The sequence below is a fragment of the Arabidopsis lyrata genome (assembly GCF_000004255.2).
Source record: "Arabidopsis lyrata subsp. lyrata unplaced genomic scaffold ARALYscaffold_8, whole genome shotgun sequence".
In the NCBI taxonomy this organism is placed as follows: Eukaryota; Viridiplantae; Streptophyta; class Magnoliopsida; order Brassicales; family Brassicaceae; genus Arabidopsis; species Arabidopsis lyrata.
Genome location: NW_003302548.1, coordinates 10,024,912 through 10,045,455, shown reverse-complemented (window position 1 = coordinate 10,045,455; position 20,544 = coordinate 10,024,912). Strand labels below are relative to the sequence as shown.

The window sequence follows — 20,544 nt, the reverse complement described above, 5'->3', positions numbered from 1 at the left end:
ATCATTTTGTCAAAAACAGATTTTGAAACACGAAACTATTTTACCTTTTCTAAACCAAAACGTTTTTCGTCTTGAGCAGAAACTAACACAAACAAATTAGTTTCCTTACAGTGCTTTAGTTTGCATCCATTTGCCTTACGGATTGGTTCTGGAACGAAGTCGAGTGGCTGCTCCAAGTGACTAACTGAAGCAAAACTCCTTGGTGTTTCTTCTAGTGATTCATCTTCTACGACCTGCGAAACAGTAACAATACTACTCGGATGCACCGGTTCTAATTGGATTAGTGTTTCACAAGCTTGATTATTTTCAAGCACAAAATCAGGTTTCTTAGACAGATCACACGTATCTTTCACAATTTCAGTAGGAAGAGGAAACTTAGCTTTTTCTGAAGGAGAAGGAAGAGCACACTTAGCTTTTTTGGGTTTGTTATAAGTGTTGAGAATCTTGAGAACTTCTTCTTTAAATTGTTCTTCTGCCATGGAGTTGCTCCTAGCGCTTTCCTTTCGTTCCTTGGGAGCTAAGCTCTTCTTATGATGATCAGATCTCTCTTTAGTAGCAAAACGTCGATGTGAGACTGGTTTCTTTTCTCTAACTGCTAACTCTTGCACTGTGGCATTAGCTAGTGGAGTGCATGGTGCTTGCGGAGCATACTTATTCCTTAGTAGTTTTTTAAGATCTCTCCATGAGGTGATAGGTGGCTCCTTGTAATACCAGCGATCATCAACTTCTTGTACCCACCAGTTGTAAGCGCCTCCAGTGAGTTGGCTAATTGCACATCCTAATCTCTTCTCGCTCAAGAAGTTGTGGTAATAAAACCATTCGTCCATGTTTTTCTCCCACTCTAGGTAGTCTCTTTATCCTGAAAATTTATAGAGTGCATTAGCAGGTGGAGAATCACAATAAAGCACAGTGGATTTAGGAGTATGAGAGATTTTCTGCAGGCTGCTCCATGTGGATCTCAATGTGTTGTCTGGTGGCTTGGGTTTAAGCTCTTGTTCCTTTCTTTTCTTATAAGCCTCAAATTTCTCGTCCATCATTTTTGTCATTGTGGCTGTGAGAGCTTCAAGCACTAGTTTGCTGTAGTTTTCTCCTTCCTTTGCGTTCACCATGTCCCTGCAATGACCAAAACAAAATAAACAAGTAAAGTGTTCCTTGTAGATCGAGTAACAAAGCAATCAGAATCTGAAAAGTCAAGATTCTACACAGCTTCTAAAGAACTCCAATCGAGCAAGCATAGAAGTCAAAGAGTTTTGTTCCTAATCGCTCGATCGAGTACATATTTGACTAGTTCAGAACGTGAACTAAACGATTTAACAAGTTTCATTCAAATCGGATAAGTACTCAAGCCTAAAACGATGAAACAATTTCGCAACACAAATCAGAACTCGAAAAGTCTAGATTGATACAACCTGACACGAAGTGGCTCTGATACCACTTAATATGATCCTGGTTAGAGATCACAGTCCCTTGATGCACTTCGTGTGATTGAATGCAAACAGTTTGCGGATTGACTGTTTTTGAGTAGTGGTGATCGAGTATATGATCAAGAGTGGTGATGTGATCGAGTAGATGGTGTGATAGAGTAGATGGTGTGATTGATTAGATGGTGTGATCGAGTAGATGGTGTGAGGATTGGGTGATGGTGTGATCGAGTAGATGAGTGGTGATGGTGATGATGCGATCGAGTGATGGATTGGTGAAGCGGATTGAATGGAGTGATGAATGATGATGATGAGGTCGAGTGATGGTGACGATGTGATGAAGGTGAAGACGATGCGATCGAGTAGATTAGTGGTGATGGTGATGATGCGATCGAGTGATGGATTGGTGAAGCGGATTGAATGGAGTGATGAATGATGATGATGAGGTCGAGTGATGGTGACGATGTGATGAAGTTGAAGACGATGCGATCGAGTAGACGAGGGGTCGAGGGAAACTTTCAAAGGCTGCGGGATTCCTTCGAACTTTTGGGCTTGATCATGCTTAGATATGACACACCAAGAGCATTCACCAGATGAATTCGAGATATTACACACTCAAACTCAAGATCAAACAAAATCAGAAAAGATGATTGATAAGAAATTGTTTGATGAGTTCGAATACAAGGAGAAGAACAGAATATAAAGAAGTAGAAAGAGTCTAGGAAGTTGTAGAGTCAACCTAGGGAAAGAAAAAGAAATAAACACACAAGACTGAATTCGAAATTAAAACGGGCTTCTCCTTGGCAATGGGCTGCGAGACAACAACGGGCTCGAGTAAAGAGTGTGTGGGCTTGCCTCGTTAAAAACCTCTCTTGGAAAACCCATTGGGACAAAACCAAGAGGAGGGAAAAAGAGTGCAAGTCACACACCTCCATTGTTATCACTTGAAAGGCTTTAATCGTAACCAATGCGGTTGGACAAGCATCATCTTCAAGGCTGCCCTCAGTCTGTTGTAGAAGTGTTGTAATGGCTTGATTTAGTAGCTTTGTCTTTGATCTTGTCATGGGACCGTTGGAAAGATACAATGTAACATTCTCTTCAGCTCCAAGCTCTCTATCTTCATACTTGGTCGAGTGCTTGATCGAGTGGTTCATTGAGTCATCAGTTTCAAGCTTCATTGAGTCTTCAGCTGCATGGTCGATTGAGTGGTCGAGTGACTGGTCGAGTAATTGGTGGTCGAGTAGTAGGTGGAGTGACTGGTCCATTGAGTGCTCGATTGCCTGCTCGATTGACTGCTCGATTGACTGCTCGATTGACTGCTCGATTGACTGGTAGACTGACTGGTCAAGTAACTCTTCTGGTTCAAGCTGCTCCTTAGCTTCGTGTTCCAAGCTTCCCAATATCACATCAGAAGATAAAATTGTAATGGTGGGTATATACTTTAATTTTACATGTAAAATATGATGACAATAACAACTGTTGACTAATTTATTTTTTTGTTTTTAACAGGAATGAATGAGGACAAGTGATGTTTCAGATGGAGAACGTGTTTTTTAGTTTAAAGACATGACTAGCTACTTTGTGTTCTTTTGGGTCGTACACTGGATCTTTGTCATTTTTTTTTTTTTTTTTGGATTATAATGTTGAATCAGAATTTCTATGTTTCAGATATTAATTTAATGGGGCAAGTTATTTAATTTTTGTTTTTAAAATGTTTGAGATATACTTAAAAATATATTGAAAGATAATAAGCCAATTTTCAAAACTTTCGTTATATTATTAGTTAGAGATAATAATTTGGATATATATCAATATATAAATAATCCAAATAGTTTAGTGAAAAATTAAAAAAATTAGATAACTAAATATTAATTGTGAATATAAATAAAAATTGATGACACAATAAAAAAAAGGTGTCCGTACGTATGTGCGTAATCAGTCGTACGGACGTGAGTCGTCATTCGTACGGACGCACTCACCGTTCGTACGGATGTAGTAACCGTTCGTACGGACACATTTACCGTTCGTATGCAAATTGACGTGTAGCAAAATTTAATGTATATTTGTATATAATTATGAGTTATTAATATTAATTAACATTAAAAATGAAACTTTATATCATATAGTAATATAAGATATAAACCCTAAACCCTATACCCTATACTTATAGCTCTTAGTTGAAAGCATTCTACACCAATATATGAAAACATGAAATTAACAATGTAAAACGTATAACAAACTAAATTTTAAGCATATTCATTTTATAGATATGAAGTATACATATGAAACTATTGAAAAAAAAAAATCTTTAATATATATTACATTTAGTCACTAATCTTATATTAACTAATTTATTTGTGTATAAATTTGATTAATTAATGATAATATAATTTAAAAAATTTCTAAACTCTAAAATATGAAACTTCAATTTTTATTTAATTTTTACACCATATTCCAAATTTAATACAAAGAAAAATAACAAAATACTATACTATTAACATACAAATCGTAAAACAATTATCTCATTGGCTAATTGATTAAGGTGTGGATCACCGAATTATTCATATCTACCGTTGATTAGACTAAATCTAACGGTCAATAATCCACTCTGTTTTAATTAACTTTTGTACATCTCGATATCTACTTTTCTGTCTCATTATTCGATGTCTTCAAAGGAAACCCAATAAACTCAATCTCGAAGCTTCTTTCACCATCGCCAAACACAAAAAAACACCATCGCCGAATCTAAAGGTTTTATTCCCTCTTTCTGTTGAATCAGATATTTCTTTTGGATTATGTGCTTTTGCTTGTTTCTCGAATCCCTGATTCTTTTTTGCTTTCGATAATTTGATTGAATCTTATGTTAAATAAAGTCGATATCTAAAGGTTTTTTTTCCCTGTATTAGTGTTGCTGTAAAACCATTCGACTCTAACATAGATTGAGAAAGGGACCCGAATGATAAATCTGAAAGGATAACTTGTATATTTTTGATTTCATTTGATGTTTTTCAGTTTACTTAATAGTTTTTGTTTCACAATGAAATCTGTATTTCCATTTATTGTTTGTTGAAGTAGATCTGCCTTAGGACAATGACTATTGCGACATTGATGAGTTGCTGCTTCAGTTTGGAATTAGGTTTTGTCTTTGCTAATGTAAGTCTAGCGTAATTGGTCACTGTGAGGTTAATATGTTGGATGTTGAGATTGTTGATGGTGTTGCAGATATTCAATAGAATCATCCTAGGCTTTGGCTTTGCAGATATTGAACCCAACACTGATAGTGATTCTTATTAGATTTAAGAAATATAAAAACAATATCTGTTAAAAGATTTTAACCTTCTGATAGATCTTTTCATTTTCAGGTTTCGGAGCTAGATATCACAGGTTCTACCACATTTCGTCATTCAAGCAAAGGTTATATTCTTTTTTGTTGAATTATTTTGCTTTCTTTTGATTGTTGTGGTTGATAAAAAATAAACCTATCTAAACAATATCATATTTGGTACTGCAGAAACTGTTAGTTAAATGGAAGATAAAGGACTCATATGCGGCCTCCCCGCTAAGAACGTTGTACCAACATTCCGATAACCGACACAACAACAAGCAAAGAACGATCAACAAACTGATGCGGGTGAGGACCTGAAGGAGATAACAGAGCTAGAGTTTAGACGGTCTTGTGCTCACCTAGGCTACTTGATAGTAAGATTTTAGCTAAGATCAATTATCCTTAAAGTACTATCATGTCATTGCAGTATATAAGGTGTCAATCCAAATGGGTGTGATGCTAGCAATCAAGATGCAATCAGATATCACAGAGTCAAGCCAAGCGATAACAGGTTTTGGTGTTGTTAACAGCTCTAGCGATCATGCAGATAACATAAATTCTAACAATAACAGGCAATATACTCGATCACACAGCTTGATGCCAAGCACTGGATGTGGTCGAGTATCAGGTCGAGTAATTTAACAGAAACTGTAAACAGGGTACTCGACTGCACAGTTTGTTACCAAACTACTGGGTGTGGTCGAGTACTTCAAATGAAACAGGGTAGAAATGATAAAACTGTGCAACAAGTAACAAGATCAAGCAATCAATAGTGATGTAAACAAGGGAATCAAATGGAAGAGAAATTCCCGAGGATGGGGTAATCGAGTAGTGAAGTCTCCTTAATCTAACAGGTGGTTAACATGCTCAACAAACTATCCCTAGACAACAAGTTCAATAACCAAATCAAAGTGCTACCGCAACAGAGATCCTCAAGCAAAGCTAGTCCCAGACTCAATCACCATTGACGAGAGCTAACTTAACAGGCATTACGAAACAACAAATCTAAGTCAAAACTCTCCCTGTAACCAATACCTTGGTACAGAGCCACGAATCTCTGGAATTAGTGGTTCAGACATTTCATCGAACACCTTTTGGGTGCGGAAATGTCTGGGCTCAGATTCCAGTTGATCAGAAAGCAATCAGCATTAAGAACAACTAATCCAGAAGGGATCTACCAACCAAACTCAACCACCTAGCAGATCAAGGATTCTAAACTACTCTAACCCATCCTCAAGAACCCTAATCACTACTCAAAACTCATGAACATGAACATAAACCCAGAAATGCATAAAAACTTCATACTAGCAAGATCTCAACAAGATGAACAACTTTGTAGAAGAAATCAAAAGCAAATACTCAATAGATTAAGAGAAATCTGGATTACAAATATGAAGAAAGCACTAATTGTTCTGCAGAAAAAGACTTAGACAGAATAAAACTTAGTCTCAAAATTATGAGAAACAACCTATTTATAGCAAATACTAGGAAACCCTAAATCACAAGACGACAAAGTATTAAGGCGGTTTACGGAGATACTCGACCCTTGTGATCGAGTAGAGAGGTTGAATAAAGTTGGCGCCTTTGCGATTTCTTGCTCTGGGCATGTCGTGATCGAGCATTTGGGTCGAGTATGTGCTCGAGTTCTGCTTCATCCTCTTCTCTTCCTTATGCTCAATGTCTGGTTGAGTTGGGATCTGAGAAGACTGTGAAGCTTGTGATCAAGTGGCTGCGGGGAGGTGGTGATCGAGTAGATTGGTTGGTGGCACGCTCTGGACTGCTTCTTCAACCCTGCGATCGAGTATGTGGGTAGACTGTCAGGATGGACTGCTCCTCTTCCTCTGTAATCGAGTAGAACTGTGAACTGGCAGGATGGACTGCCCTGTGATCGAGCAGAACTGTGAATTGGCAGGATGGACTGCCCTGTGATTGAGCAGAACACTCCTGATGGTCTGCTGAGCTGACTGCTTCCCTCTCTGCTACTGGTGATCGAGCAGAATGGTCTAAATGTGACTTTCAGCTATGTTTTTCCTCTTTCTGAACACCAATAGCCCCGAAGCACCTGAAACAACTCCAGAATGCAAAATGCATGCAAGACTAATGCTAGACACACTTAAACATGCAAAATGTGCAAAATGATGAAGAATGCTATGAAAGATGAATGAAACTAGACTCAAAATAGTGATAAATGGATGTATAAAACATGCAAATTATAGACATATCAACTCTCCCAAACTTAGTCTTTGCTTGCCCTCAAGCAAACAAGTAAACATAAGATGAAGGAGAGGTTTGAAGGTGGGGACTCAGAACCAAAGCATGCAGACAAAGCAAATGAACTCAATGTCCAAGTTAGTAATTGTGGAATGCATAGAGACCAAACTCTACTTAAAAACTATAGCCATATTCATCACAAGACAACCTAACATTTGTTCCAATCTACACACACCTTCAGATCATCAATTCCCTTTAACATTGATTAAGCTCAAACCATGAATCAAGCAAAACATTTGTCAAAGAACTCATTTGGTTTAAGGGACAAGGCTGAGAAACAAAGATGGTTTCTCTGTAAATGGTTTCAGACTTTTTCACAGTAACAGGGAACTCTCATGAATGGACAGAGCTTTAGTAGAATGCTAAAGGTTAGAACCAACCTACGCATACAAGAACAGACCCCATCTACCCAAATAACCATAAGTATATCAAACCCCATAGATGGACCTATCTCTAAACCCATAAATGATCCTAATTCTACCCTTTGCACTCAAGGCATGTTTCAATAATTTCTTGGATCAACCCATTCTTTCTTTTTTGTTTTGTTCTAAGGAGAGGTTTTCTTTTAGACTTTCTAGCGGATTGGGACTTTCTTTAACAACTAAGGCTCTTCTTTTCATCTCATGACTTAAGACATTTCTAGGCTTTTGCCTTTCTTTTTACTTTGCACAGAGCCTAACTTTTTTTATTTTCAAGCTTCCCAAATCCTTTACTAGACTAACATGATATTCTTTTCTGTTTCACTTCCATCTCCTAAGAACAATAACACTTGTCTTTCTTTCTCAATTTTATTCCAAACACATTTCCAAACCCAAAGTAAAACTCCCACCTAGTCCTATCTAGCCCAAAAAGCGTGGACTAGAACTACATGGGATACCATTCTTGTCGGTTCATACCTAACACTTTCTACCAAGCTCAATCCGGAAATAGGCCTCACACACACAAATTTATTCAGGGCTTGAAAGAAAGGTTAGGTTCAGGGTGGGGGAAACTGTTCCAATGATGGGAATCAGCTACTTGGATTAGCAAGAGTGGTAGAAAGTGAAAGAAAATCCAAGTATGTGTATTGGTAGCCATAAGTTCAACAACAATGCAAAGACATGATAATTATAAGTCAAGTTCAGATTCTAATAGATAGGGAAAAGAATCACATCAAGCATGCTTCAATTAAAACAAGAGAGTCAAGTTGTGAATTCCAAATATGGTGCAGTCTTAATTCAAGTTCTATCACAAGCATTAAACAACTAACAACGAGGGCATTGAATTCATTCAGTAAATGAGCATGCTTACAAGGTCATATCATCATCATCCCCTATGCATATGCATGATGCAACAATCATAAGTGAAAGCATACTAAAACAATCCTAAAATGACAATGCAAACTACATGAACACTCTGTTTTTGCGAAATCATTTTCAGAAATTTTCAAATTTTTAAGGTTTTTTCAATGACATAAATGAATGCAGACAATATGTACAATGCAAAAAAAATTTGAAAACAAGGACAAAGCAAACTCATCAGATACTTCCTGAGCCCTCCCCCAAACTTAAATCACCCAGTCCTCTGTGTGACCATACTTGGAAGAGAGTACTCAAGACAAATAAATAAAGAAAAAAGACATGAAATGGTATAAATAGTGAGAAATGGAGTTGTTACCTCAACTGAAGAAGGAGTTGATGTGCTCATCAATGCCTGCTTTGTGTAAACTGCCAGGCAATTGAGGAGTCTTGCTGTTGTGCTTCTGCTCCTTCTCCTTCTTGATGCTCGACCATGTCATCTCATTACCATGTGGCTTGTGTTGGTCGAGTATGATGTTGATTTTGAAAAATTTGGATCAAAAATCACATCATACTCGACTGCAACTCTTCATTACCATGTTGCCTCTTGTGATAGAGTGACATGTTGAAAATCCAAAAATCTTGGAACCAAAACCCCACTGCATACTCGATTGCACTGTACCACTGTCATCCCATATGCTTGATCGAATATAACCTCCAAAATTCAAAAATCAAGACCACTTCACTTTGCACTTGATACTCATTTCCTGAAAACCAAAACACTACCAAACGCATTAAAAATAACAAGGAAATAAAAATATGTACATGGATAGACATGGGACTTCCTCCCAAGTGAGCTTGTTTTAAGTCTCTAAGCTTGACTCCTCACACTCATTAGGCTTAGGGTGGTTTGCAGAGAGGAAACGAGGTCTCCTCTTCTTCTTCAGTAGATGTATCGTCAAACTCAACATGCTCTTCTGATAGGTCTGCAATTGGGTACTCAGTGGCCATGTCCTTGAAGAAACCTTCTTTTTGATCAGGAGGATGGTCTTCTTCTCTAGACCATTTCAATGTGAATTCACATCCTTCTTTGCTGACCAAATTAGTGGCTCCATCATTTTGGACGTCCTTGATGTTGAGTGGCACTTGGTTGGCTTTTCCATGGAGCTCCTTGATTTGATCCTTTAGCTCTTTCACAATTTCTACTAACTCCCTTATGGTTTTGTCCTGCCATTTGGATCTCTCCTTGAGCTCTAACCAGCCATCTGGCGCGAAATTGCTAGACTCTAGCAGCTTGTCAAGATGTTTGATCGAGCTAGAGTTTTCCAGACTAGTTGAAGGTTTGCTCAAGTGTATACTCGAGTCAGTTGGTTGAACATGTGTTGAGCTTGCTTCATATGCTGCCTTACCCACTGTTTCTGACTCAAACAAGTCTTTTAAGACCTCTGACCCTGCTATTTCCTTGTGTGAATCTAATGACTTACCACAGCTCAAGGTTTCAGTGAGAAGATATCCTGCTTCACCATTCTTAGTCAAAGAAGTGTGTTGGTGATCTTCCTCAGCAACCTCCTCTAGCAGTTCATCAGCTAGGCGATCCATTATCTTTACTAAGAAGGTTTGTCCTTCAATTGTTGGCTTTCTCGTGGCGTCATTGATGTCAAACATCATTTTGAAATCATTTCCCAGATTAAGATCAATCTTCCCATTCTTAACATCAATGATAGCTCCAGCAGTGGCTAAGAAGGGTCTTCCTAAGATTAAAGGATCTTTTGGTTCTGCATCCATTTCTAGCACTATGAAGTCTGTGGGGATTTCAACATTTCCAATCTTAATAGGCAAATCTTCTAATAACCCATGCGGTAGTCTGATAGACTCATCAGCCAGGATCAAGGAGATGTTGAAAGGTTTATACTTGCTGAAACCTAGTCTCTTGGCCACGGAGAGAGGCATGAGACTTATAAAAGCACCTAGATCACATAGGCAGTTACTGAAGGCCAAAGGACCTAGAGAGCAAGGTAAGGTAAATGAACCAGGATCTCCCAATTTCTTGGGAATAATCTTTGTTTGGATGATTTCACTGCACTCATGACTCTCCATAACCATCCCTTGCACTTCCTTTATTCTCTCCATGATCAAGTCTTTTAGAAACTTGTGGGAATCCGGAATAAGTGCGAGAGCATCAACAAGGGGTATCCTCAATTCAACTTCTCTGATGTTCTTGGCAAACATAGCTCTGTACTTATCTGCCAACGCTTTCTTGTGACGACCAGGAAATGGAAGTGGGGGCTTGTAAGGAGGAAGAACAAAAACCTTCTTCTTGTTTTTAGCAGCAACTGGTTGAAGAGCAGTGGGTGATGTTACTGGAATTGGTGGTCGAGTAACATGGTCAAGTGGAGGGTCGAGTACTTCTGTTGGGTTGTCAGCTTGATCTTCATTGAGACTGAAATCCTCCCCAAGTTGGTCTGCACTGTCCTCAGTGACTGGTGCGGGGCTAGGTCAAGCTTGCAGCTCTCGACCACTGCGAAGGCGAATGGCATTAACATATTCCTTCGGATTCTGAATTGCTTTCCCTGGGAGTTGCCCTGGAGGTTTTGGAGCAGAAGTAGATGCAGATTGTCCTTCCAAGTATCGGACTTTGGAATTCAGTGCCTCCACTTTGACATTTAAGTCATAGTAGCTACAGTCCAGCTTATTGTGTAATTCAGAAATCTTCTTAGCAATCTCCATGGAGCCAGATGCTTGTCCTTGGAGAAGTTGTTGTAGCATTTGCTTTATGTCAGAATCAGGGGCAGCATTACCTTGGTGTTGCTGATGTGCAAACCCAGGTGGTGGTTGCTGCTGGTAGTTCCCCTGAAATTGTTGTTTGGGAGCAAAACTTTGGTTGTAGGGAACAAAAGGTTTATTCTGACCCTGCTGTTGTTGTGGAGGATACACTTGATCCTGTGGATTAGCAACGTTGGTGCTGCGGTAAGAAAGGTTGGGGTTGTTAGTCTTGAAGTTGTTATACCCTTTGTAGCCACCTTGATTGTTGATGTAGCTGACCTCTTATAACTGGTTCCCCTCCCCATCTTGGACTTGATACTGCTCGTCATCAAATAGAAAGTGCACATGCTTCTGCTGGCCAAGGAGAAGCCTATCCAGTTTTTCATTAAGAGCTTTCATCTCTTTACTATGCTTTGCATCCGAATCTCCAATATCTCTGTTAGAGCGATCAAAATCCTCGTTATAATTACCATCGGATTGAGCTAAGTTCTCAATTAATTCCCAGCCTTCTTCAACATCCTTATTCAAGAAATTCCCATTAGAAGCAGTGTCTAGCAACATTCTGATCTTGGGCAAAACTCCCCTGTAGAGTGTGCTTAGTAGAGAAGCCTTCTTGAAACCATGGTGTGGACACTGTATAGTGTAGCTTTTGAATCTCTCCCAGGCTTCACAAATGGATTCACACTGCTTTTGGGTAAAACTGGAGATTTCATTCCTAAGCCTTGCAGTTCTTGAATTTGAGAAGAACTTTGTTAAGAAAGCCTTCTTGCAATCGTCCCAAGATGTGATGGAGCCAGCAGGCAACGTCTTTTCCCATTGGTGTGCTTTGTCTCCCAGTGAGAAGGGAAACAGGCGCAGCTTGAAACTGTCCTCACTAACACCGTTTATCTTGGTTAGGCTGCAGAGCCTGTCGAAGTTATCCAAGTGGTCTAAGGGATCTTCCAGAGGCAGACCATGGAACTTGTTTCCTTGAATCATCGAGATGAGACCACTTTTAATCTCGAAGTTGTTGTTTTGGACAGCAGGAGGCACAATTCCTTGCCTCTGATGGTGGTTTCTTGGTGCATCTCCAGCACCAATGTTTGCAGGCAGATTGTTGACATCTTGTTCATCAGCCATTCTGAAAGGATGGTTGTGTTCAAGGTCTGTAGTGTCTCTCCTTTCCCTTAGTTCTCTGTCAATACGGTCAATGTTATCGTTGAAAAGGAGGTTCTGGTTGCCTTTTGATCGAGTTTGCATACAGCAGGGTTGTACCTGGATCAAGAAGACAACAAGAAAAACACAAAGTTAGTAGCCTAAGTGAAAATTGAAATAGAACTTGATCTAAGCAAGTCTGAAATCTCAAATGTAACAAACAAACACCCAAATGGCAACGGCGTCAAATTGATAGTAAGATTTTAGCTAAGATCAATTATCCTTAAAGTACTATCATGTCATTGCAGTATTTAAGGTGTCAATCCAAATGGGTGTGATGCTAGCAATCAAGATGCAATCAGATATCACAGAGTCAAGCCAAGCGATAACAGGTTTTGGTGTTGTTAACAGCTCTAGCGATCATGCAGATAACATAAATTCTAACAATAACAGGCAATATACTCGATCACATAGCTTGATGCCAAGCACTGGATGTGGTCGAGTATCAGGTCGAGTAATTTAACAGAAACTGTAAACAGGGTACTCGACTGCACAGTTTGTTACCAAACTACTGGGTGTGGTCGAGTACTTCAAATGAAACAGGGTAGAAATGATAAAACTGTGCAACAAGTAACAAGATCAAGCAATCAATAGTGATGTAAACAAGGGAATCAAATGGAAGAGAAATTCCCGAGGATGGGGTAATCGAGTAGTGAAGTCTCCTTAATCTAACAGGTGGTTAACATGCTCAACAAACTATCCCTAGACAACAAGTTCAATAACCAAATCAAAGTGCTACTGCAACAGAGATCCTCAAGCAAAGCTAGTCCCAGACTCAATCACCATTGACGAGAGCTAACTTAACAGGCATTACGAAACAACAAATCTAAGTCAAAACGCTCCCTGTAACCAATACCTTGGTACAGAGCCACGAATCTCTGGAATTAGTGGTTCAGACATTTCATCGAACACCTTTTGGGTGCGGAAATGTCTGGGCTCAGATTCCAGTTGATCAGAAAGCAATCAGCATTAAGAACAACTAATCCAGAAGGGATCTACCAATCAAACTCAACCACCTATCAGATTAAAGATTCTAAGCTACTCTAACCCATCCTCAAGAACCCTAATCACTACTCAAAATTCATAACCAAGAACACAAACCCAGAAAAACATAAAAACTTCATATTAGCAAGATCTCAACAAGATGAACAACTTTGTAGAAGAAATCAAAAGCAAATACTCAATAGATTAAGAGAAATCTGGATTACAAATATGAAGAAAGCACTAATTGTTCTGCAGAGGTAAGACTTAGACAGAATAAAAACTTAGTCTGAAAATTATGAGAAACAACCTATTTATAGCAAATACTAGGAAACCCTAAATCACAAGACGACAAAGTATTAAGGCGGTTTACGGAGATACTCGACCCTTGTGATCAAGTAGAGAGGTTGAATAAAGTTGGCGCCTTTGCGATTTCTTGCTCTGGGCATGTCGTGATCGAGCATTTGGGTCGAGTATGTGCTCGAGTTCTGCTTCATCCTCTTCTCTTCCTTATGCTCAATGTCTGGTTGAGTTGGGATCTGAGAAGACTGTGAAGCTTGTGATCAAGTGGCTGCGGGGAGGTGGTGATCGAGTAGATTGGTTGGTGGCACGCTCTGGACTGCTTCTTCAACCCTGCGATCGAGTATGTGGGTAGACTGTCAGGATGGACTGCTCCTCTTCCTCTGTAATCGAGTAGAACTGTGAACTGGCAGGATGGACTGCCCTGTGATCGAGCAGAACTGTGAATTGGCAGGATGGACTGCCCTGTGATCGAGAAGAACACTCCTGATGATCTGCTGAGCTGACTGCTTCCCTCTCTGCTACTGGTGATCGAGCAGAATGGTCCAAATGTGACTTTCAGCTATGTTTTTCCTCTTTCTGAACACCAATAGCCCCGAAGCACTTGAAACAACTCCAGAATGCAAAATGCATGCAAGACTAATGCTAGACACACTTAAACATGCAAAATGATGATGAATGCTATGAAAGATGAATGAAACTAGACTCAAAATGGTGATAAATGGATGTATAAAACATGCAAATTATAGACATATCACTACTTAATACGCATCGAAATAGAAGAAGAAGAAGACATTGATCCACTATACAAGCAATTTTTGAGAAACATAAAAAAGGATACACGCAACAACACTGCTAAGAAACACCCCAAAGTAGAGAAAGGAGAGTCCTCAATCCACAAGACTCTTTGAATAATAATGTCATGGTAGCCACTCTTAGAGTTCATGTTTTTTTTAGTTAATGTTGATGTACTTCATGTTATGTTTAGACTTTGTTAAGTTAACTTTATGGAATATGATATTTTATGATTCATTGTCTTTCATAAATTAAAGCTAATTTCATTTTGTGCAAGTCAATGTTTCAAATAACTAATTATATATAGATTCAATATAGGTTAAATATAGATCCAAATTGCAATATAAACAGAATTTCTCTGTGTTATGATAAATATTACATAGTACAAAATAAAAGCCATGAAATCTTATGTTATAGCACGAGAAAAAAGCTGGAAAACATTATGAAACCGCAATTGATAAATGCTCTTGTAAATGATGGTATGACAATGTATAGTAGCCATTAAAACTACATAGTAGCAAAAAAAAAAGCGCTATATAATAGTTTCCTATAGCAAAGATATTATGCTTCTATAGTGTTAAATTCGATAACCATAATGTCACGAAACAATATCCACCAGCACATATAATGTGTTATCATTACAAATTACACAGCTCAAAATGATTGCTATATAAACTAACATAATAACACGATTAAAGCGCTATTTAATAATAGTTACTAGCGCTATAATAGGTCGATCAACCATAGCGCGTAAAAACTGCTATGGTAGGGGGGGGGTCTACTGTAGCTCCTCATTATACATCGTTTTCAAATACGCTACGAAATCTCTTTAGTAGCATTTTCTGTGTGCTAGTAAAGTCCATTGTGGATGTAGGATTCACACTCAATTGTCTTTAAGTATTTCAGTGGAGAAAAACTCTTGTAAAATCAGAAAATGAATATGAGAAATCGAAAGGGAAATTAACCAAGATAAGAAGTAAAGAAATTTGACAAGAACGAAGTACAAAATGCCTTGCGAATGTAATAAAGAGAGAAAGTATATTGTATTGCTTAGAAGTAATCAGTAAAAAGATTCGTCCTCCAAACACATGCGTTTGAGGTTGTTTTTATAGAGAAAACATGATCAATGCGGTCATTTACTACTCATGATCGCATTGATCCGCATTAATCATGTAGGTTACAATTTGACCAAAACGGCTTGAATTTGAACTATCTTGGGCTTCGCATGGATCTTCCGAACTCTCTCTTGCTGACTCCGAACTCCCGCGTTTTGATGCTACCGCGAGCCTCGAACAATATTCTCCTCGCTTCGGCCTTTCTCTATGCGAACTATCTGTCGAATAAGAGCGAACTCCATACTGGCAAGGATCGAGCTCTTCTACTAGACTGAATCGAACTCCCGACTGGTTAAGCCTGATTCTTATAATAAAATATCTTTAATTCCAAGAAGATTATTATGTAATAATGACGTGGACAGATCCAAGTGGATCCTACCAAAGATGTGTGGGATCCGACCCCAACATTTAGCCCCCCAAGTCCACTCGGCTCGAAAGATTAAAGTAAACAGTAATAAATGAATTGAGATCTTTAACACTCTGGAATTACTCCATGTTTTACGCTGTTACGCCGATCTCGGATAATCAAGTGATTTGATATCCCTGACAACCGTCATCATTAATTTCTTAATTTTATATTAATACTACGGGGAAAACTGTCCCACTTCCCAATATTCTCGAGGTGGTCTTCCATCATACTTTAGGGTTCTAAGAGGTAATATTACTTTTCCTTCTTATCTTCTTTACCTAGAAAACTTTCATTCTCATTACAGAGGTCGTTGTTTTCTTTCGGTAAAAACCCCTTTCGTAAAATGTCGAACCTCTTTTCTGAATTTCGCGAATATGAGGCTGATGATCTCGAAGCTCTCATGGGTGAGGGAACCGAACCTCATACCCAAACTGGAGGCGAGTTTGATCTTCACCCTCAGAGTCAATCGACCATTGATTCTCTCAACGATCTCCATCGCTTATGCCACATTCCCCCCGAAGTAGAGATGGTGGTCCCGGAGCCTTACGAGTCTCCAGAGTCGGGGTGAGAGGGTTATTGCTGCGCCTATGAAATTTATTTCAAAGGGTGCGGCTTGTTCCTTCCCCTTCGTGAGATACTTCTTACCTACCTAACCCATCTGGGAATTGCCTTCTCTCAGATGTCGCCCAACATGCTCCGGTATCTTATGTGTACCTTCACTGTTGCGGCGGAGGCGGGCTACTCGTTGGGCCTTAGCGAGCTCTTGGAATTATTCTAGGCTCGCGAATCCCGAACTTCTGGGTATTATGCCATTTATCTGATCGTATATCGGAACCTTATTGATGGCCTGCCTTTAAAAGACAACGCCTGGAAGAAGTTTTGGTTCTTCTTCCGTATAAATAGTTTTTCCGTTCAGAGTTCTTCCGAACTCCTCCGAACTCACTGGTCATCGAATTTGGGTAGAAACTAGGACTTAAATAAATAAGTTTTTCGGGCTATTTCAAACTGCGTTAACACTTTCTCGTTTTTCCGCAGGTCCCCAATTCGGCCAGTTCCCTCTGTCGATTTTCTAAACTTTTACAGGGCCATCCTAGAGAGGCCAGTTAATTGGAATTCTTTTACTTTGGAGAGAATTCACGGTGTCGGACATTCTGTCAGAATAGGCCTTACTAATCCCGTTGACCCTCCTCCTACTGAGATTGATCTCTCGAGTTTGAATGCCCAAGATAGGAGAAGGATCAGAGAAGCAGACAAGAAGGTCAAAGATCAGATCTCCCAGATTGGAAAAAGCAAGAAAAATGCATCCTCCGTCAGGGACGACAAAGTCTACCGGAAAACTCTCTTAGTTGATGACGGGTCCCTTGAGGGCTCAAAATCAATGGCGGTTGTCATAAACAATGCTCCTCTCTCTACCACAGCAGCAGACAACACGACTGCTGCTACTGCTGAAGAGGAAGGTCTTATAGGAGATTATTCTATCATGAAGAAGAGGAAGGCTGAGGAACTCAAACCCCCGCTCCAGGGACGACCCAAGAGCACAAGGAAGGACAGAACCAATCCTTCAAAACTACCGATTCCTGAATCTGCTGAAGCTCAGGATGTAAATCCTGATTCAGGAATTGTTATAAGGGAACCGCCGAGTTCAGGGATATTACCCCCTAGACGTCCCCGAGGTAATACCTCTAGAGTTCGATCGTCTCCGAGCTCAGGACTTGTTGCAAGAGCCTCTTTTCAATCAGGTAACCTTCGATTAACATTTTGTCACTAGAGATTAACCGACCCTTTAGGAAGCTCAATACTCACATAAATATTTTTACTTCAGATAAAGAGAAGATTGGAAACATCTTTAGATGTTTCCACACTCGCTTTGGGAAGAAACTTCCGGAAACATCTGGAGGGATGACATCAAGAATGATGGTGATTGTACTCACCTTTTATGGGGAATGTCCCTTTAATTTTAAGACATAAAACTTGCTTTGTTGGCCATGGGGCCGTTTGTTACTCTTTGAGTTTTTTGCCCTAGGGGGCTTTTATTACTCTTTTGAATAATTTGCCCAAGGGGGTTCTTAATTAAAATTTCTTTAGAAAGAAATATTTAATTTTGGTGGAAACCATCGATTTTACCTGGAGGGTTTGCAAAGTCCTCCAAACCGAAATGGTTTAGAATTATAGGAAAGATAGGCTGATCAGACCTACTTGCCTTTTTTAAAGAAAAAACATTAGAATGTTTCCTCGGTCTCTCGGTTGCGAGGTTAGAGCTCGGCTTACAAGAACACTTCGTGATACTTCGAAATGTGTTCGATTAGAAAAATCTTAGTGAGAACTGTTTACTTTTCTTGAAAAGGACAAAAAAGGTTTATTACCATTTATTAACTGCCCTTGAATTTCACGTTCGATAACCTATGTTTTGTAGGTCTTGTTTGTGCATGTACACGAACAACCTATGTTTTGTAGGTCTTGTTTGTGCATGTACACGAAAATCGAAAAGTCGTAACTGTCAGATCAATAGATTGACGTTTAACTTCCTTTTTCAATAAATACTCAAGTGAGTAATCTTATATATTTTTCCTATATAAGGAGAGTAAGATTTTGGGAATTTCCCAATAAACCTTTTCTTCACAAGGAACTTTGCAGTTCTCCTTTTCTGAATTTCTTGTTTTTGATGGCCTCTCCCCAAGGCGAACCTTCTGATCCTAATCCACCACGATTCCCCTCAAGCGAATCCCTTTTTCCGACGAGGGATGGATTCACTCCACAAGGGGTGGCTATTCTTTGTTTTCTTTCTTTTATGTCTAAGGAAGAACAGATCGAGTGCCATGAATTCATGGAGCAGGATTGAACCCCGTACCAATTGTTTCAAGGTTTTACTTGATAGATTTGTAATGCATCTATTCTTTGCAGATCACGGAAAGGTACTTTTTCCTCTGCTCCGAAAGGCAACGCCTCAGAAGGAAACGTCGTAACCTCGAGGACCGGATTGCTAGAACCGAAAGGAAGATCCGACGTTTGGAGTCGGATGTTCACAACTGGGAGAGAAGGGGATTTGACTCTATCGCTCGCATACCTGGCTGTCTTCGAGAACACATCAGGTTTCTGAAGAAGCATTGGGATATCTACCAAAGGAGCCTCGAGTCCGATGAACACGAAAACGGTTCGTCATCCGACGAAGTTCCTTCTGCGAACCCTCCTCCTTCTTAATTATTTATTATTTTGTAACATACTATTGGATTGGGCCCAGCGACATTAATTATATTTCCTTTTTTGCTTTAAATTTGCCGATTTACTCAAATCTTATTTAATGCGTTTAATCTAGGGAATATAATTAGTGATTAACTCGATGACATTTTCCACGAAGATAGTAATTTCAGATTTTAGGAAATCGTCAATTGACCCTCTTAAATGTGATTAGGTATATTTCGAATATAAAATAGGTGTAGTTTATTATTGAATTTAATCAACAATAATTCTACAAAAATGTTCAAGGAAAGTGATAGCAGGATTTTAACTAAGATCAATTATCCTTAAAGTACTATCATGTCATTGTAGTATTTAAGGTGTCAATCCAAATGGGTGCGATGCTAGCAATCAAGATGCAATCAGATATCACAGAGTCAAGCCAAGCAATAACAGGTTTTGGCGTTTCTAACAATCCTAGGTGATCATGCAAAAACATAAATTCAAATAGAAATAGGCAATATACTCGATCACACAGCTTGATGCCAAGCACTGGATGTGGTCGAGTATCAGGTCGAATACCAAACAGAAACTACAACAAATGTACTCTACCACACAGTCCGTTTCCAAACCACTGTGTGTGGTCGAGTACTTTAAATGAAATAAGTAGAAATGCAAAAAACAAAGCAACAAGTAACAAGATCAAGCAATCAATAGCGATGTAAACAAAGAAATCAGTTGGAAGAAAAATTCCCGAGGATGGGGTAATCGAGTAGTGAAGTCTCCTTAATCTAACAAGTGGTTAACATGCTCAACAAACTATCCCTAGATAACAAGTTCAATAACAAAATCAAAGTGCTACCGCAACAGAGATCCTCAAGCAAAGCTAGTCCCAGACTCAATCACCATTGACGAGAGCTAACCTAACAGGCATTACGAATCAACAAGTTAAAGTCAAAACGCTCTCTGTAACCAATACCTGGGTACAGAGCCACGAATCTCTGGAATTAGTGGTTCAGATATTTCATCGAACACCTTTTGGGTGCGGAAATGTCTGGGTTCAAATTCCAGTTGATCAAAAAGAAATTGGCATTAAGAACAACTAATCCAGAAGGGATCTACCAATCCAACTCAACCACCTAGCAGATCAAGGATTCTAAACTACTCTAACTCATCCTCAAGAACCCTAATCACTACTCAAAATTCATGACCAAGAACATAAACCCAGAAATGCACAAAAACTTCATGATAGCAAGATCTTAACAAGATGAACAACTTTGTAGAAGAAATCAAAAGCAAATACTCAATAGATTAAGAGAAATCTGGATTACAAAGATGAAGAATACACTAATTGTTCTGCAGAATAAAACTTAGTTTAGAAAATTAAGAGAAACAATCTATTTATAGTAAATCCTAGGAAACCCTAAATCAAAAAACGACAAAGTACTAAGGCGGTTTACAGAGACACTCGGCTTCATGAAATCGAGTAGAGAGGTCGAGTAAAACTGGCGCCTTTCCG

At 39.1% G+C, this 20,544-nt stretch overlaps 1 long non-coding RNA gene across 2 annotated transcripts; it reads left to right on the top strand.

Annotated features, from left to right (window-relative positions):
- The first annotated feature begins 3,967 nt into the window (after positions 1-3,967).
- On the top strand, positions 3,968-5,018 carry LOC110228223. 2 transcript variants are annotated; one of them, XR_002331791.1, is made up of 3 exons: positions 3,968-4,172; positions 4,768-4,835; positions 4,933-5,018. It is a non-coding gene; the product is annotated as an uncharacterized LOC110228223 (long non-coding RNA). The 2 variants fall into 2 exon arrangements; XR_002331790.1 differs by having other exon boundaries at positions 3,975-4,172; positions 4,784-4,835.
- Positions 5,019-20,544: the final 15,526 nt, after the last annotated feature.